The sequence below is a fragment of the Aulostomus chinensis genome, chromosome 4 (assembly GCF_037954235.1).
Source record: "Aulostomus chinensis isolate RoL2024-O1b breed Wild chromosome 4, RoL_Achi_v1.0, whole genome shotgun sequence".
NCBI classification, from domain to species: domain Eukaryota; kingdom Metazoa; phylum Chordata; class Actinopteri; order Syngnathiformes; family Aulostomidae; genus Aulostomus; species Aulostomus chinensis.
Window position 1 is genome coordinate 24,901,413 of NC_141323.1, and position 16,585 is coordinate 24,917,997.

At 41.2% G+C, this 16,585-nt stretch overlaps 1 long non-coding RNA gene and 2 other non-coding genes across 3 annotated transcripts; all 3 read left to right on the forward strand.

Moving 5' to 3' along the window:
• The first annotated feature begins 1,946 nt into the window (after positions 1-1,946).
• trnas-aga (transfer RNA serine (anticodon AGA)) lies at positions 1,947-2,028 on the forward strand. The gene has a single exon. It is a non-coding gene; the product is annotated as a tRNA-Ser (tRNA).
• A 2,779-nt stretch (positions 2,029-4,807) lies between these two features.
• Positions 4,808-4,880, forward strand: trnak-uuu (transfer RNA lysine (anticodon UUU)). The gene has a single exon. It is a non-coding gene; the product is annotated as a tRNA-Lys (tRNA).
• A 6,804-nt stretch (positions 4,881-11,684) lies between these two features.
• Positions 11,685-14,664, forward strand: LOC147264051 (uncharacterized). Its single transcript, XR_015112648.1, has 4 exons — positions 11,685-12,090; positions 12,302-12,497; positions 12,879-13,495; positions 13,653-14,664. It is a non-coding gene; the product is annotated as an uncharacterized LOC147264051 (long non-coding RNA).
• The last annotated feature ends 1,921 nt before the right edge of the window (positions 14,665-16,585 follow it).

Here is a 16,585-nt window from a genome sequence, read left to right on the forward strand (position 1 = left end):
CTGCATGGGTTCTCTCCGGGTACTCCAGCTTCCTCCCACAGTCCAAAGACATGCAATTTGGGGACTAGGCTGATTGGACACTCTAAATTGACTGTAGGTGTGAATGGCTGTTCATATTGTTGTTGTTGTTCGTGTATTTGTTCGTAATATTTGTGGTCTCTCTCAACCACTGTACGAGGGGCTCGATATAAAGAGTTGGAAGCAGCAGGAACTGGGGGGGTCATGTCTCATGGTCTCTCTTATTTTGATATCCCATTTGTGTCCTGTTCTTCCTGTTTTAGTTTGATGTCGAACCTCCCCTCTCATTTTCAGGTTACTTCACTTGCCCTTGTCTTCTGTTTGCCTGAGTCTCTCGGTGCATCCGAATAGACGTCAGGACTCTGAGAGGGAACGACCTCAGCAGAGACTCCTCTATTTAGAGGAAAGGAGAGCTCAGAGAACACTTTTTTGACATCATTCAACATCCTCAGGGACGATCGTTTACAAAGTTTGATTCAATATAGGACACATAAAATCACACCACATGAAGCAGGCTAATGAATAATAAATCAAATATAAAAATGCTTTATCTTAAGATATAAAATATCTTGTGAATATCTGGAGCTTAATTCCAGCAGCAGACCTCCTCAGGTGATGGAATTTATATTTGACATGTTTACCATTAAATGAGACACATTTGCAGTCCATTGAAATCTACTTGTGTTCATGGTGAGTTGATTTCAAAACATGAGCTGACAGAATCTACGTTTAGGTAGGAACCATCATATCCAGGGGTCTGGACCTTTTTGTAGTCAGAGCCATCAAAGTAGCAGACTAAGCTAGTAGACATTAGCATTGAGAAGAAACTGATACCTGGAGCCTACTTTTGGGTCTGGTCAAGTGATAACAAAATAATATGACATCATTGTCAGACTGACGCCTGCTCAATACTGACCAAACACCGCCCTATTGCACTGTGGGAAATTTAGGCTTGGTTTGTTTCCATCAGTACACGCAAGAAATTTGTCTCATGCTGCCGTGACCTGGAGCCGAACCGGGGTTGCTGCAGCCACAACACAGAGTACTAACCACTATAGGATCACCGCCTCCTCAACACCAGATTGAGCTTCCATGTCTTTGAGATCAAAGAAAGAATTCTAAAATCAAACACAAAACTCTTAGATCAAAGGTTGAAGTTCCCCAAGATTCAATTTTAGCTCAGACACTCTTCAAGGTGGAACCAGCAGAGGAGCTCAGTAGAGACAACTGGACAGCAGCAGGACAGAACAGAGGCTCTCCACAATGGCAGGAGACAGGAAACAGGTTTGGACCATCTGGGCTTCTGTCCACTTTGATGGTTTTTAAAACATTGAAGGAAAATGTAAAAATCAACATTGCGTTTAAATCATGATTTCTAGTTGAGTGCGTTTTCTCATCTGTTCCAGAAGCTTCTTCTAGAGTTGACCCTGAATGAGTGGAGGGACCTTTTTGAACATCAGGACTGGTTTTTGATGGCCTGATGGTGCAGCGGGGTCATCATGGTCCTCCACCATCTGCAGGGGTTCCAGGACTGTTGTGGTGTTTGTGGGAACTGCAGGGAGAAGCCCTCAGACCTGGAGAGGAAGTCCTGGACACCAGCAGACCTCTCAACACCTGCAGCATTTTTTCAGCTCCACCAAACCCAACATTCACTGCCTCCTCATCATCTGGGCATCAAAAGCAGCTCAGACCTGCTGCAGCTCAGAAGACCTCAGCCATTTTTAGGATGTCTCAATGATTCTCCTTCACATGATTTTCATTCAGAAACAATAGAATTGTCAAATACCACAACAGTTTTCATCTTGCTGGTAAACAACACACACACACACAAATAGTTTGTGTTTGTGAGAAGATTAAAAAAATCGACTGTGCTTCGATGAAGATGAAATGTTGAATATCAATCCTCTACTCATGCTCATGGGAGTGTAGTTGTTGTGGCTGAGTGGTTAAGGCGATGGACTAGAAATCCATTGGGGTCTCCCCGCGCAGGTTCGAGTCCTGCCAATAATGTTAAACTGCTGTTCCAGAGGAGACAACATCTGCTCCTACTGTAGGTCCATGTGTCAAAGGTTTTCTTTCAAGGGCTGGAGCAGCTGATGATGAGGGAGGGAGAGAGGATTGGTAGCATGTTGTCTTGTCTCAACCATTCTGGTGTTGACCAAAATCTTTGTTGATACTCCAGTGGTGGTGAAGGTGATGGAAATGTTCCAAGTGGGACGGTTCCATGTTCAACCAGTTTCATCTGGAACTGAGGTGGAGCTTAGGGTTAAGTAGGAATTGGTTTGGTTTAGTCCCTTGGTTTGGAATCCATCTTAGTCAGGACATTTTGAGAAAATTCTATCATGTCGTTGTAGTTATTTTGATTTACAACACTGGAAAAAAAAATCACCTCCCTTCCAAAAACCCTCCTCTTCAACTTTGTACCCAAGTTGTCTCCTCATCAGGCACCACAGGATCCAGTAGGTTCAGTTAAAACAAGTCATTAGAGATTTAAAAAATGTCCATCAAACACAAAATAAGGCTTCAAATAGGTTTCCAATTTTATTTCATGTTGACACATTTTGTCCATTTAACATCAGGACTGCTCCTGGATCGTCTCCATGACCTCATCCCAGCACCAGAGTACCGCCCAAGTTCATCAAGGACAGTAAACATGAGCAGGTCTAGGTTCACCTCCATCTTTGGAGGTTGTTGAATTTCCTCCTGAGGACCGTCAGGCTGTTTCCTTACTTTGCTGTGACACAACAGCAGACAGCAACAAGGACTGCTGCAGTGCACTTGGTAATTGGATGCACTGAAGTCATCGAGTCACATGACTGAAGTCATCCATTCATGTCAGTGATGTCACTTGGCAGGACTGTCATTGCCGTCACATTCTAGAAAAGAATCCAGACTCCACACGTGGCTCCCATGATAACTGATGGACCTCTGGTTGGAGGCTGGACGATGATGTTTGGTCTGGTGGGGTTAAGATGGTGGGGGTTGTTTCAGTTCTAGTGCTGAAAGCTTTCACCATGACAGTCAGACTCTCATCTGTCCTTCATGTTCCCTCAAATGTGCAGTGTGGACCTCACACACTGAAATTTAGCCTGAAAACTCTTCATGAAAAGCAGGAGACTCAGAGTCTCTGTGGCTCAATCGGTCAGCGCGCTCGGCTGTTAACAGAGAGGCTGGTGGTTCGAGCCCACCCAGGGACGATGAACAGGCTCTACTGGTTCTTAGGACTCTGTTGATCAGCTGCTGAGTTGCTACTTGATGTCAACATTGGTCTGTTTCATCCTGAGTAGTTTGATCATAGCAGAGATGTTGTATCATTGATCTGAATGTGGACAGGTTGACCCTCCCCAGCAGACGCATGTGACAGATCTCTTGATGAGACACTTTGTGGTAAAGCCAGATTCTGCCAGTCCCACTGACATATTTCAGTCACACATGTTCAGAGATGATTTTGTTTTCCTGAATACATTTATTATTTTCTGATCACCTTGTGGATTTTTCATCATTCTCCTCATTACCATACTTTAGGTTGCAGTATGTACACCTTAGTTAGTCTTGGGTTTCAGAAATCACACAGCATACAAATAATAGCAGGTTGAAACATATTTATTTAAAAGAATTTAACATGGTTACACACACACACACACACACACACACACACACACACAGCCTGTCTTTGGTATAAAATGGTCTGTCACATTCTCTCACATTGCACAACAACAAAACAAACAAAGACGGCCATGTCCAGTGTGGTCCTGGATATGACGACTGGACTGCAGGGTCCCAGTATCACTGTGACAATTCTTTTACCAGCTATGACCTTGGACAAGAACTTCTCAGGAGGAAACTTATCATGGTGGCACAGTGAAGAAAACTGGACCTGAGCTGCCTGCTGAAATCTTGCAGGTGAAGGACAGAGCTCCACCTCTTTGACAGACACCACCACTGTTGGCTCATGTTGTCAAAAAAATAAAGTGTCCGTTTTTGACACACGCATCTAAACACACACACATACACATGCATGTTCTTGCACACAAAGACTTTTCCTCTGTTTTTGTTTTTTACTGGTTTTGGAACCAGTAGTTGGTTTCTGTTGGTTTGATTTGCTTGACTGGTTGTTGTTTGTTTGACCTTGCAAATCCATATTTTGGGTTCTGGCTTGTTCTGCTTTTCATTTTGTGTTTCTTTCATGTGAAAGTGGCATAATTAAGACAAAAGACACTGTTAGAACAGAAAGATCCAGAAAACCCACCAACAAGAGGTGTGTCTGGTACAGATGTGGAATTATTGGCTAACACAATGTTGAGGCAACTGGGAAGAAGACAAACAAAAAAGGCTTGTTTGATTCAGACATTCATCAAAAATGGTCCTGTAGAACTGTTCAATGTGTCATGACTTCAGAAGCTCAAATCCTCTCTAAGTTCTAGTGAGAGTGGAAGAGATTATAAAATGAGAGAAGCAGGGCCCTCCCTCAGAGCTGAAACAGCTCAGTTAGGAGAGCGTTAGACTGAAGATCTAAAGGTCCCTGGTCCGATCCCAGGTTTCAGCAGAGGAACAGCATTGACTTTACTTTCCAGTGGAGGAACTGCAGACATGAAGGAAACTAACATCTTGTCCTGTGCATTCTTATGACATTCAAGACATTTTTGGAGCCTCTTGTTGGATTTTGCCACAGAGAATCAGAGCCAATCAAAAGCCTGGTGGACTTTAACATGGAGGATTGAACAAGTCAAGAAAGCAGCAGTTTGACCTTCACAGGTGTTTCTTTTCCTGTCTAAATGCTGTAGGAAGAGCCTGAGTAGCTCAGACGGTAGAGCATCAGACTTTTAATCTGAGGGTCCAGGGTTCAAGTCCCTGTTCAGGCGCTGTGGATGTTCCAGTGTTTGACAACATGGTACTGGATGAAGTTCAGTGTTGAACAAACTGTCATCATCAAAAGTAGAAGTGTTCTTGTCTTGCCACTGTGAGACTGAAGCTGCAGGTCAAATGTGAGATAAAAGTGACTAATAATAATTTCATGTGGCATGCAATTAACGGAAGACCACAAATAACACTGGTCAAGTTAATTTTATTTATTTTGCACCAAATCACAACAAAAGTTATCTCATGACTCTTTACAGGTAGAGCAGGTCCAGTACCAAACTCCTTCAGTGAATCTACACCCAACAATTCTCCATCAGCAAGCACATCCTGCAACAGTGGTGACAAAACCTTTAAACAGGCAGGAACATCAAGCATCAAGGTGATACCTTCCAGGGTACCGATCTCATGAGATAAACTTGTAAAGTGTCATGAGATAACTTCTGTTGTGATTTGGCACTTTATAAATAAAATTGACTTGACTTGACTTGGAAGTTAGAATTAAATTTAAAGTAGAACAATCTTCCCTCTTCAATCCTGTCACTAAGTGTAGGAAACTGTTTCAAACAAATTCTACTGTTAAACAGTTCAAGTGTTTCTAATGAAGCTGAATGTGCTCTCTTCAACTTTCCTCAATTGTGTTTCTTTCATGTCTTGAGATCAAAGACAGAATTCCAGTTACTGTCAAAGCCCTGATGACATCATCAGGAATTCTCACTTTGATCTGGAGAATCTTGCTTTAATCTGAATTTGATCTGACGAATGTCTTAGTTTAGGTTGCATGATACCGACCACCTCATTTCTCCTGATGGACTGGTGACCTGTCCAGGGTGAACCCTGCCTCTTGTCCAGTGTCACCTGGGATTGCCCCCCCCCCCCCGTGACCCTTAAAGGATAAGAATAGAAAGTGGATGGAGGGATGGACTTAACACTGAAATCGGCTAATCTGATCCACATTCTAATTCTTCCTTTCCCTCTTTAGGAGTCAATGAGAATAGTAGTGTATATAATAATGTATATACAACCTTGGAGTATCTTTCCAAAGCTTTTAGTATTTCATCTTGTTTCTACTTGTAGTTTTAGTGTCTGGATCTTTTCTTTTCATATCCTGCTGTCTGCTCTTTGCTTTTGGAGCTTCCTTCAACAACTACCAAGCCTCCTGGGTACTGTAGGAAACATGGTCAAGTTCTTCTTACTTTTGCAGTCACGTCCTGCTCACATTGGTCTGTCTTCATTTTGACTCCTCCCACTGCCACAATGACCAGCCTTTATACACTTGGTGACTGGGGCCCTGGTTGCTGCAGGCCTCAACACCAGCCTGTGGTTGTGAGCAGGACAGAACAGAACTGACAGTATCTCACATGCAGGACCTGGGTCAGCACGTGGTGCCAGCTGGGGCACCGCTTTAACCTGGACCCCCTTGAAGATCTTCTCCAGGAACTCGCCTTTTTGGTTCCATCAAGGCCTGTGAGGATGGTGAAGAGTGATCCAGATCAACTTCATGGCTGCTAACAGCCTGAGACACTTGATTTCCATCAATCTGGAGCCAAGAAGGCCCTCACCTGTGGTTCTCCTCCAGGAGGGTCCAGGTTCTGCCATTGTGGCTCCTTGTGCCACTGCCAGAGAGCCTCAGCTGCACACTGCAACATTTCAAGAGGAGATTTAAATTCCTTCAAATGTCCTGACATCTTATTCCAATGGTTCTGTTCCATATTTATATCTTAAAATCAATCACACAATGAAAGCTGCCACAGCTGGTTTAAGAGAGAGAACACGCTAAGAGATTTGAAACCAGTAAAATATGCTTTTCTGTGTGCAAACTAGTGAGGGGCATGGAAGGATATTTTACCACCAATACAGAACCCAAACTTTAGTCATGTGATGAGATGGTGACTCTGATTATGAAATTAATGGACAAAATGTGAATCAAAGAAAATACATTAAAAAAACAACAATTCTTCAGTAGACTTTGATCTAACATTTGTAGTTAGATTTTGGTGGCTGCTCTCACAGCAAATTTAGGATTCGGGAACAATCTCTCTGTGAGTTAAAATCAACTCAATCTGAGTGTACATGTGAGACCAGCGAATAAACTCTTGGGCTGTGTTAAAGTAACTCTTTTCTGAGAGTTGATCTTTTAACTCCTATCAGGAGTTAAAACTGAACATGTACAGGAGTTAAAAAACAACTCCCATTCAGAGTACAATTAACTCTTATATTTAGTTACATTTATGTTAACTCTTTTTCAGTGTTAACAGTCAACTATTAATATGTGTTGTATTTTACACTCATGGAGTTAATATTTCAAGACACTAAAATGTTTTTTTTAGGTAAAATAAATATGAAATACACCAAATAAATTACTTTAATGCCTCTCTTTATTTAAAACATTGAGACATTAGGTCAGCAACACTTCGCTGCATGAATACATACTTGTGAACCAAGTTATATTTTGGTAAAATCATTTATCTAAGAATGAGCTTTGTTCAACAACATCGTTCTTCAAGTAGAAAATAAGGTAAAACCTCAAATCAAAAGACACTTATAATGGCAGCTTAACAGTTGCAAAACGGTGTTATAAAATGTAAGTCAAATAAAAAACAAAATGTTATACAAAAACATATTTCAATTTTTCAACAAATAATCTCAACTAGATTTCTACAAATTCTTTGGAGAAAATCCATCCAGTGCAAACTTTGTCAAAAACCTTGACATATTGACACATTTAACAAATGTGACTTCCTTGTAATGCAGGATTGCAGACATAATGTAAACAGTTCAACTCATCATTAAGCTCAACACGTGTACATACAAGTCAAGATCAATTCCACTCAGTTTCCTTTATCAAACATTTTGACACTTCAAATAATACAACTCTCTGACACAACATAAAAACATGAATCACACCCACAGGACATTTGGGCATCAAAAGCTTTGAAGTGTCTTCAGGCCCTTCTTTCCAGAACCAGAATCTTATTTGGGTTGATTTCATTTACTTGGAAAGCAAGAAAATGGTCATGGAAACAAGTTTCATGTTCCATCAGAACAAAAAACACTTCACCTTTATGCAAGATAATAGTGGTTATTTTGCTGAACAAAGGCGTGTTTTCATCAGTGCCTATGCAAACAAAAAGGCCAACATGATATTCAACTCCATCACACTTTACCCAGTTTGTCAGGTTGACAATGGACTGTGGGTCAGTGTGAAGGTATGCAGATACATCTTGATGTTTCAAGTAAACACATTTTGATTGGACCAGACTTGACTGCTTTTAAGGCCAAGCATTCCCAATGATAGGCTACAGCAAACTGATGTTTTCTTGCAAGGGAGACAGTCAAATTCTTGAAGTTCTTATCACAGTCCTTGAAAAATGTATGTTTAGCTTTGAATCTCATTGTCCAGATATGAATAAGTGGTCCTATTTTTCGGAAGCACCGAGGATAGCGGACCATGAAATGGTGTTTTGGGATCAAGGTTTTTGATGAGTAAAGTTCTTTGAAGAGTTGGTGATGTTCGATAATAAGATGCTTTAGATACACAGTCATCCCTTCAGTGATCGAGTATGAAAACACAACGTCAATAATGTTCAGCAACAAAAGCATCAAATGCCAGTGCAAATCATCCTCTGGTACCAGGTCACCAAATATTAAGGGTATGTTTGTGATCAAACACAGAGTTTGGGATGTGTTTAACCCGAGTCCATGTCCCACACAGTCAAGCTTAACATTGGTTGGCTTGTTTTTCTTTTCCAAATAGCCATACTTGAAAGCATAGATCCTCTTCAACAGGCTTTCTTTAGTGATGAAATGTTTCATCAGGTATTCAAAAAGTAACCTGGCCTCATATTGACCAACCCCCTCCAAAATGTCATGCATGATGTCAACAGCATAATTTTCTGAAATACTGCAAAGTGTTCAGAATGCTGTTCCGCTTAATGCCAAATAAGGAGGTTATTGTTGGATCATTTTCCAGAGCAGTAAAATGTTGGTCATTCAAAACTGCAGATCTTAAAGTCAAACACGGGTCATCTTCTGAGAAAACTGACTTTTGACAAACCCACAGAAATGATTTGCACTAAATGACTCCATGAATCCAAGAATGCTGTGCATACCCACGTTATCACCAGTCATTTGTGCAAGAGTGCCACGAACACAGACTTCAGAAAATGGAACAGCAACTCCAGCTGTTTCTAATATTTTCAGGTCTCTTACTAAGGGTTTCAATATTTCATCAATACCATATTTCTTAGCATCTTGTGCATGGAACAATGATACCAGATGAATGTTCATCAAGGCTGAATTCACCCTGGGTGGAAGATTCCTTAAAATGAAGTAAAGACAGACAACTTTATGGATACCTTTTTTTGAACCTGGCGGATTTGCGCACTCCAATTCATCAAAGTACAACTGGAGAGCAAACTTTTCACTTGAAAACAGGGGATGATTTGTGAAGTAGCTTCCATCACACAAGTCCTCATATTTGTCACAGCTAGTAGATTTTTGCATCAATTCACAAATACTTTCATTTGTGAAAATGAACTGCAGTGTTTTAACTATTGAATACAGATCAATTTGTCAATGATTGGAACTTGCTCCTAGTTTCCAGTTTTGGTGTTTCGTCTGGTATCAAATCTTACACCTAGGCGCTTTTCAACTGCTTGCATGATATCCCATTTTTCTGTGAAATATTTTTCCAACTTGCTATTTGAATTTAAATGGCTGAAAGGATTGTCTGTGTGTTTAAACAACTCTTCAATGGCCGATCTGGCGGGATTGGTGGCTGGTATTAAGTTCAGCACTTGTTCCTGTATATTAGTTTGCAAGTCTCCAACAAATTCCGCCAAGTTCTCAATGGTAGAAAGTACGGCAGTATTTGGTACACCACTTCCTAAAAGTTTGGCAATAATTGATGCACACATGTCCTTGCTGCTTAGTGGCACTGAAGAGCCTTCTTCAATATTTTGGTGTTGTGATGAAGCAGAGGGGGTTTCATCATTGAAGCACTTCAAATTATCGTGCTCTTCAGTGTCATGGCTGACAGGGGTCTGACCTGTCAGACATGGACTGTCAAATGGTGCATGTATCTTAATGAGGTGCCTTCTAAATCCAGAATAACTTGAGACCTGCAAGCAGCATCCTATTTGACCACATTTTCATCTTAAATTTTTCCCTGGATACATTCCATGAATTAGTTTGAGGTGCCTGAGCAAGAGCAGAGCTGGACCAAAGGGTGACGCACAGAGGAAACATCTCAGCATTTTAGCGACTGCTTGTTCAACAACTTTGCTCTTAACTCTTTGACTCTTGGAGTTTCTTCTGTTGTGTCAATGTCAATGTTGTACAGTGTAGTCTGCAAAAATGTGTACAGGCTGGAGAGAGCATCATCATATTTCAGACTGAAAACAAAATGAGACTTGAACGGCTCATCAAATGCACCCAAAGATGTACTTGACTGACATGGAAGAAGCTTTCCATCCAAGACTATGTAGAAGCTGAGAACCTGTGCTCGTGAGGTTCCTCTGGCCAAAAGATATGGCTGGGGGTTTCGCTCTGTGGTAAGGTGGCCCTCCAAGCTCTGGCGTGCCTGAAACACAATGAGAAGCACTGTCACATAAGCAGTTAACTAGAAAAAAATGTTACAAAATACTGGAAAAGATCACGTGGCTTTTACTAACCTTCTGAAATAGAACTAAATGATCTGCAGCCTCTGCAACACTGATCTTTTTTGGCCGCTTACGTCCAGCTGGTTGAGGTGTAAGCAGATGCAGCAAGACAAGAAGGGAGGCCATGTCACTGTCCCACTCTGCAGACAAAAATCAACATATATTTTACCTAAGAATATCTTTCTCTACATTTTAAAAGAAAAACAGGCGGCAGTAATAATCAGATATACTCCCATTTGCTTAAAAATGTATGCTCACTTATGATATCGCAAACAAACCCTTAACAACATACGACCTGGCTCATCATCAGCAGTGTCAGACTCTTCATTTAGGGCAGAGTTGAGGTGTTTTTTCAGAAGAGGTGTCTGTCTCAGGCTCCTGGCCTCTCGGATGATCTTGTCTTTAAAGCAGGTGGTCCACTTTTCCAGGAACCTGGATGAAATCTCTCATCCAAACATCAGCAAGAAATCCTGCAAAATCTAATGTAAAGTGGAGGGAACAACCATTACAATTATATCAATTGAATAAAATTTATTTTAAGAAATATTATTCAAATCGTATTTGTTTCCTACCAGTCCTTTAGTGTCCAAGAAACGAGGGAACATTTGGAGAATGTCTGCTGACTGCTGTGCATCATGGATCATCTGTTGGCGATAGAGGAATGTTTCTCTCATCTTCTGGAAGACTAAGTCACAGTCAGTTGTGTGGTGAAGATGAGACATTGCTTCCGTGCAGCCATCTCCTGATTGCTGGTCATCAATGGGACCAACTGTCCTTGACGATGTGGGACCTCCTTTACGCATCACTTTGTTGTGGGAAGTTGATGCAGTTTTAGACTGACGTTGAACTAGGGCTGAACGATTTATCGTTTTTTGATCGAAATTGCGATTTCAGATAACGCGATCATGTGATCGCCAAAGCTGCGTTTTTTTTTTTGCAGTGCTCCTGACTGACCCAGGATCTGTTGTGTCAACTATTTTACACATACATGCCGTCTCCTTACCATCCTGCCAAACTCACCAATCAGAAGCGGCTTGCTGCTGGTGGACAGGTCACGCTAACCAATCAGTATAACCTGCTCCACCTGCTCTTTAATTTCTGAAATGGCTTCAGCTGGACCACAAGCGGCGTTAGGGGATTTAATCCCCAAGAAAAACAGCACGTCGGTCATTTGGGAGTATTTCGGGTTTGAGGCTGCAGACATGCACCAGAAACAGGTACTGTGCAAAACCTGCCACGCTAAAGTTGCAACATCCAGCGGAAACACAACCAATTTATACCGGCACTTGAAAAATCACCACAGGCATTTGCATGACGAGTGCATGACAAAAAAGTCCGGTGAAAGGTCTGGCGAAGATACTACTTGGGCCCATAGTAGCAAACAGACTACAATTACAGCATCTTTTGCCAGTGTAACTCCGTATGATAAGAGCAGCAGAAGACACCGGGAAATAACGACTGCCATAACACACTACATTGCGAAGGACATGGTGTCTGTTAACACTGTCACCAAAGACGGATTTAAAAACCTTCTCCGCACGCTGGACAGAAGGTATGTGATTCCCTCTCTCACCTACTTCAACCAGGTTACCATCCCACAGCTGTACGCGGAGTGTAAAGAAAAAGTGGTAACAGAGCTGAAAAATGTGGAGTATTATGCCACAACTACTGATAGGGGGTCAAGCAGAACGACCGAGCCATATCTTAGTTTGACTGTATATTTCGTAAATGAAAACTTGGAGTTGACAAGTCGCTGCCTGCAGACAGCATACTTTCCCACTGACCACACCGGAGAGAATATTGCCCTGGGTTTGCGAGTGTGTCTGTCAAACTGGGGTCTGAAAGAAGAGGACCAGATGTGCATCACAACGGATAATGCAGCAAACGTCATCAAAGCTGTGGAACTTAATCAATGGACCAGACTTCAATGTTTTGGACACAGGCTGTATCTTGCAATTGGTAAGTGTAAGAGTGTGTGTGTGTGTGTGTTTAATTTATCCATTCATACGGGTTTAATATGATGTGTGCGTGTTTGCAGTATAGTCCGTATAGCTTTTCTCTTAATGTTTTTCTTTGAAACCCTTACAAATACCAACTTTGAATAATTAATATAATAACAGATTATTTATCATCAATAGTAGATGATGAATAGTGTGTACATAACAGTATTTGTCATCTACAATTGATTTGATCAATTTTTTTCCTTACTGTTGTCTATAATGACTTTCTTTGTTTTAATTTGTTCTCTTGCTAGAAAATCTGCCTTGCAAAAGTTTACCATTATGATCCTTACATTTTCAGCCTGTAATTCTCATTTAATGTTGTTCTTTTTTTGTCCAGAAAATGCTGTTAAAGATGATGAGAGAGCTCAACGGGCAACAGGACTTTGCAAACAGATGGTTGTCTTCTCTCATAGCTGGAAAAAGAAAACAGCACTGAAAAAGGCACAGCAAGAATTAAATGTACCAGAGCACTCACTGATAACAGAATATCCGACGAGATGGGGCTCAAGGCAAAAAATGATCGGGAGGGTGTTGGCGCAGAGCAAGGTGTTGTCTCAGGTCCTGTCTGAAGACAAGAAGACACGTCACTTGGTCCCCACTTGGCAGGACACAGATGTCCTTGAATCGATAAACAATGCCCTTGCTCCTCCTCAGGAGTTTAGATGCCCTGTCCGGTGAAGCCTATGTAAGTGTGTCATACCTGAAGCCAGTTCTCCATCTCCTGAGAACATCAACCCTGACTGAAAGGGACGAGGACACAGATCTTACAAAGAAAATCAAATCAGGAGCTCTTGGCTACATTGAAGATAAATACAGCGACCCAGCCACACAGGAGCTACTGGACATTACTTCTTTCCTTGATCCTAGATTCAAGACTGACTACACAAGTGCAGAGAATGTCCCAGACATCAAAGAAAGAGAGTGAAGATTGAAATGGAACAGGTGGCACAAAAGGTAACTTGTCCTGTTTCTTTGTGTAGTTTAATAATACAAAATGCCACATCAAATCCAATATTTACATATTACATTTTTTAATGTTTACATAGAATGCCCAATTGCTCTAAATCGCAGACTGCAAAACTTTGACAGCTCTTATCTCTGTGTTTTGCAGGAAAAGAGGGCTCGTGTCAGCACCACTGATCCCATGCCCCAGGGTGCAGCAGAGGCAGAGCCATCCACCACAGGGAAGGGGAAGCGGACATTGGGGGGCTTCTTCAAGAGCAAGGCTGTCCCTCCTTCTTCCACTACGCAGCTGGAGGATGCCATGAAAGCTGAACTGGACAACTACCTGATGACTCCTACTATTGATGGAGAGGACGATCCACTGGCCTGGTGGAGAGTGCAAAATGTAAACTTTCCATGGCTGAGCAAAGTGGCTCGTAAATTCCTATGCATACCAGGTACCAGTTCGCCATCAGAGATTTAGTGCCAGTGGCAATGTTGTCACATGTCAGCGCTCATGTCTAAAACCATCAAAGGTTGACATGCTGGTTTTCTTGACAAAAAAATCTGTAAAGAGTGACGTAGAGATGTCAGGAAAGCAAGTATTATTGTTGATTTAGTACTTGAGATTTTATTTGTTCTGCACTTCACCCTGACTTGTGGCATCAGCCTTTTGTTTAAAAAAAAGATATTCGCTATTTTTGCTATATTGTTTAAAGAATAGATTTGCAATATTTGGTCGCTGCTGAGCCATAAATGAATGACCCACCTATTGTAATGTCTGACATTTCTCAGAAGGGAAGAGGTAGGGTCATTTTATTTTTAGTAAGTTTTATTTTATTACCATTACTTTTCAGTTTCACTTACTGTAAAAAGAGAGTCCAGGTTTCTTAATGTAGGGTTGAATAAAGTACTTTCACTGCTGCTATAGATGTTGATAAGCTAGCTCCCTTGAGCCATAAAAGACTGACCTTGACCTCTCCCTACTTGAGTGTAAGGCTGTTGGGCAAGATCATTTGGTAATTGTTGAATTTAGTTTTTTGGGGGGGAATTTTGTATTTTATTTAACTTTTTTTAACTTAACACAACTAAGGATTTTTTTGCACTACTTTAAGTGAACAGCCAAAGAGGTCTCTTTAGTTTCAGTTGTAATGACTGCCGTTGGTCAAGGACTTCATAGAATGTACATGCATGCTTGTCAATAAATCCATTTGAAATCAATTCTTAACTTTAGTTTTCATTCTTGCATTAGAGTAATGGCATTTAATGTTTTAATGCTATGATGTAATTTTGTCATGTTTGTAAATGTTACTGTACATGGTGAATATTGCACTGAAGCTTGATTTGAAGAAAATCGCAATATCTGCCAGAAAAATGGCAATTATATCTTCTAAGATCATTCAGCCCTACGTTGAACTGTCTTCACCCTCCACTCAAGAAAACCTGTGTTGCTCTGGATGTCATAGAAATGTTCCTGAAATAATATCTGGTTAGAGTTCTGACATTTTAAAGTTTCAAAGGAAAGCAAATGGTAAAATTCTGAAAAAGATCAGGATTTCACACTGTATTTACAATGCAAACTCAAATATCCCTTTTTTTGAGTATGGATCCTTCAAAGATGGGAAGAGTGACACAATCCCAAGAGCATGAAACTCCTTGGTTGTTTTGGCTACTGCTCTCCTAAAATACATAAATATTGTTTGTGAAAAGATTCTTTCCTTCACTGAAAAAAAGAACATTTAGGTACCAGCATCAAGCTTCTTACCCTTCCTTTTCACGCATGTGAGCCACAATGATGTTAACCATTAATGGGCGAGTTGAATCTTTCAAACTCCCCGTGTCTTCATACTCCTTAATCACGGTCATCCCTGCTGGCTTTGAGCTCGGAATCTGCTCCACCACCTAATTGGAATAGATTTTTAAAAAGATCATAAGAATTAGCGACCAAAAGTACTGATCATTTCTTCAGGAAACATCAATCTGTCACAAAAAAATATCATTTAGGATGAGGCTTTCAAGATCTGTAGCCCCTGAGTTTAATCTGCATCCTAAATTACGCTAACCAACTAGCAAACTGTCAAGTATGTAAATCACTACACTTACACTTCTTGCACGGGTGCTGTCCATATCAGGGTGAGCAAGTTGATATCCAGCATCACTTGTGTCGCTTCTTGGGCTGCTTAAGCTTGTGATGGACAGTGTATCTGTTAGACTGGAGGAGGAGGATCCTTCACACTCTTTACCACTGGTGTTCTCCATTAGCTTAGTCTGCATTTAATCACATTATTTAGCACGACTAGCCGACCGTGTTTTCACCATTTGATTCACAATTACAGTACGTCACGGTCGCGTTGCTTGTCAAAGCTTTTCGTGGTAAATGTGAAGCGTTAATGTTACCTGTCAGGTTCCTCTCGTGAAGGCCCCGGTGTCCTGTCACGCAGCCTTCGAGCCGCGGCGTGTCCAGTCCGATGTTGTGACAGAAGTTCGTCTAAAAACGACACGCGCAGGAAATAAAAAACAAACAACCAAACGTGAAGCGAGCAAAACTACTTTTTAACGACACCAGACGGAATGACAAGAGCCAGTGTTCATTTAATACGTGAAATATGAGCACGACTGGAAGAAGCTCGCTTACCCAGTTGCCTCACTGATGACGTTCTGCAAGAGTTGGAAAATTGAAGTTCTTCCTTCCAAGTCACTTAGTCCTGGCCAGTATTCAGTTTGATATTACATAAATCGAAACATATCAACATTAAGAACGGTTTAAGAGGTACAATTGCTCACGTACCTGTCTCTGTATAAGTAGGAGCGAGAGAAACGTTGAATGAACTCTGGGGTGGAGGTGATTCACTGCCCTGAACACCCAGTGAATGTACGACTTTTCCCACACTGCTTAAGAGTATCAGTTAACACGAGCTGGAGTCTCAATGTGGGAATAAACTCCAAAATTTTTACTCCTTCACTGCTTTGTGTCAAACTCCAGATTTTTTCACTCAGAAATTTGCTGTGCATGCAGCCCCCTTGAAACATTACTATTTATGTCTTTAATGCACCAAAACCTTTATTTTTCTGGGGTTTTGAGTGGTTCTGGGTCATGAATCA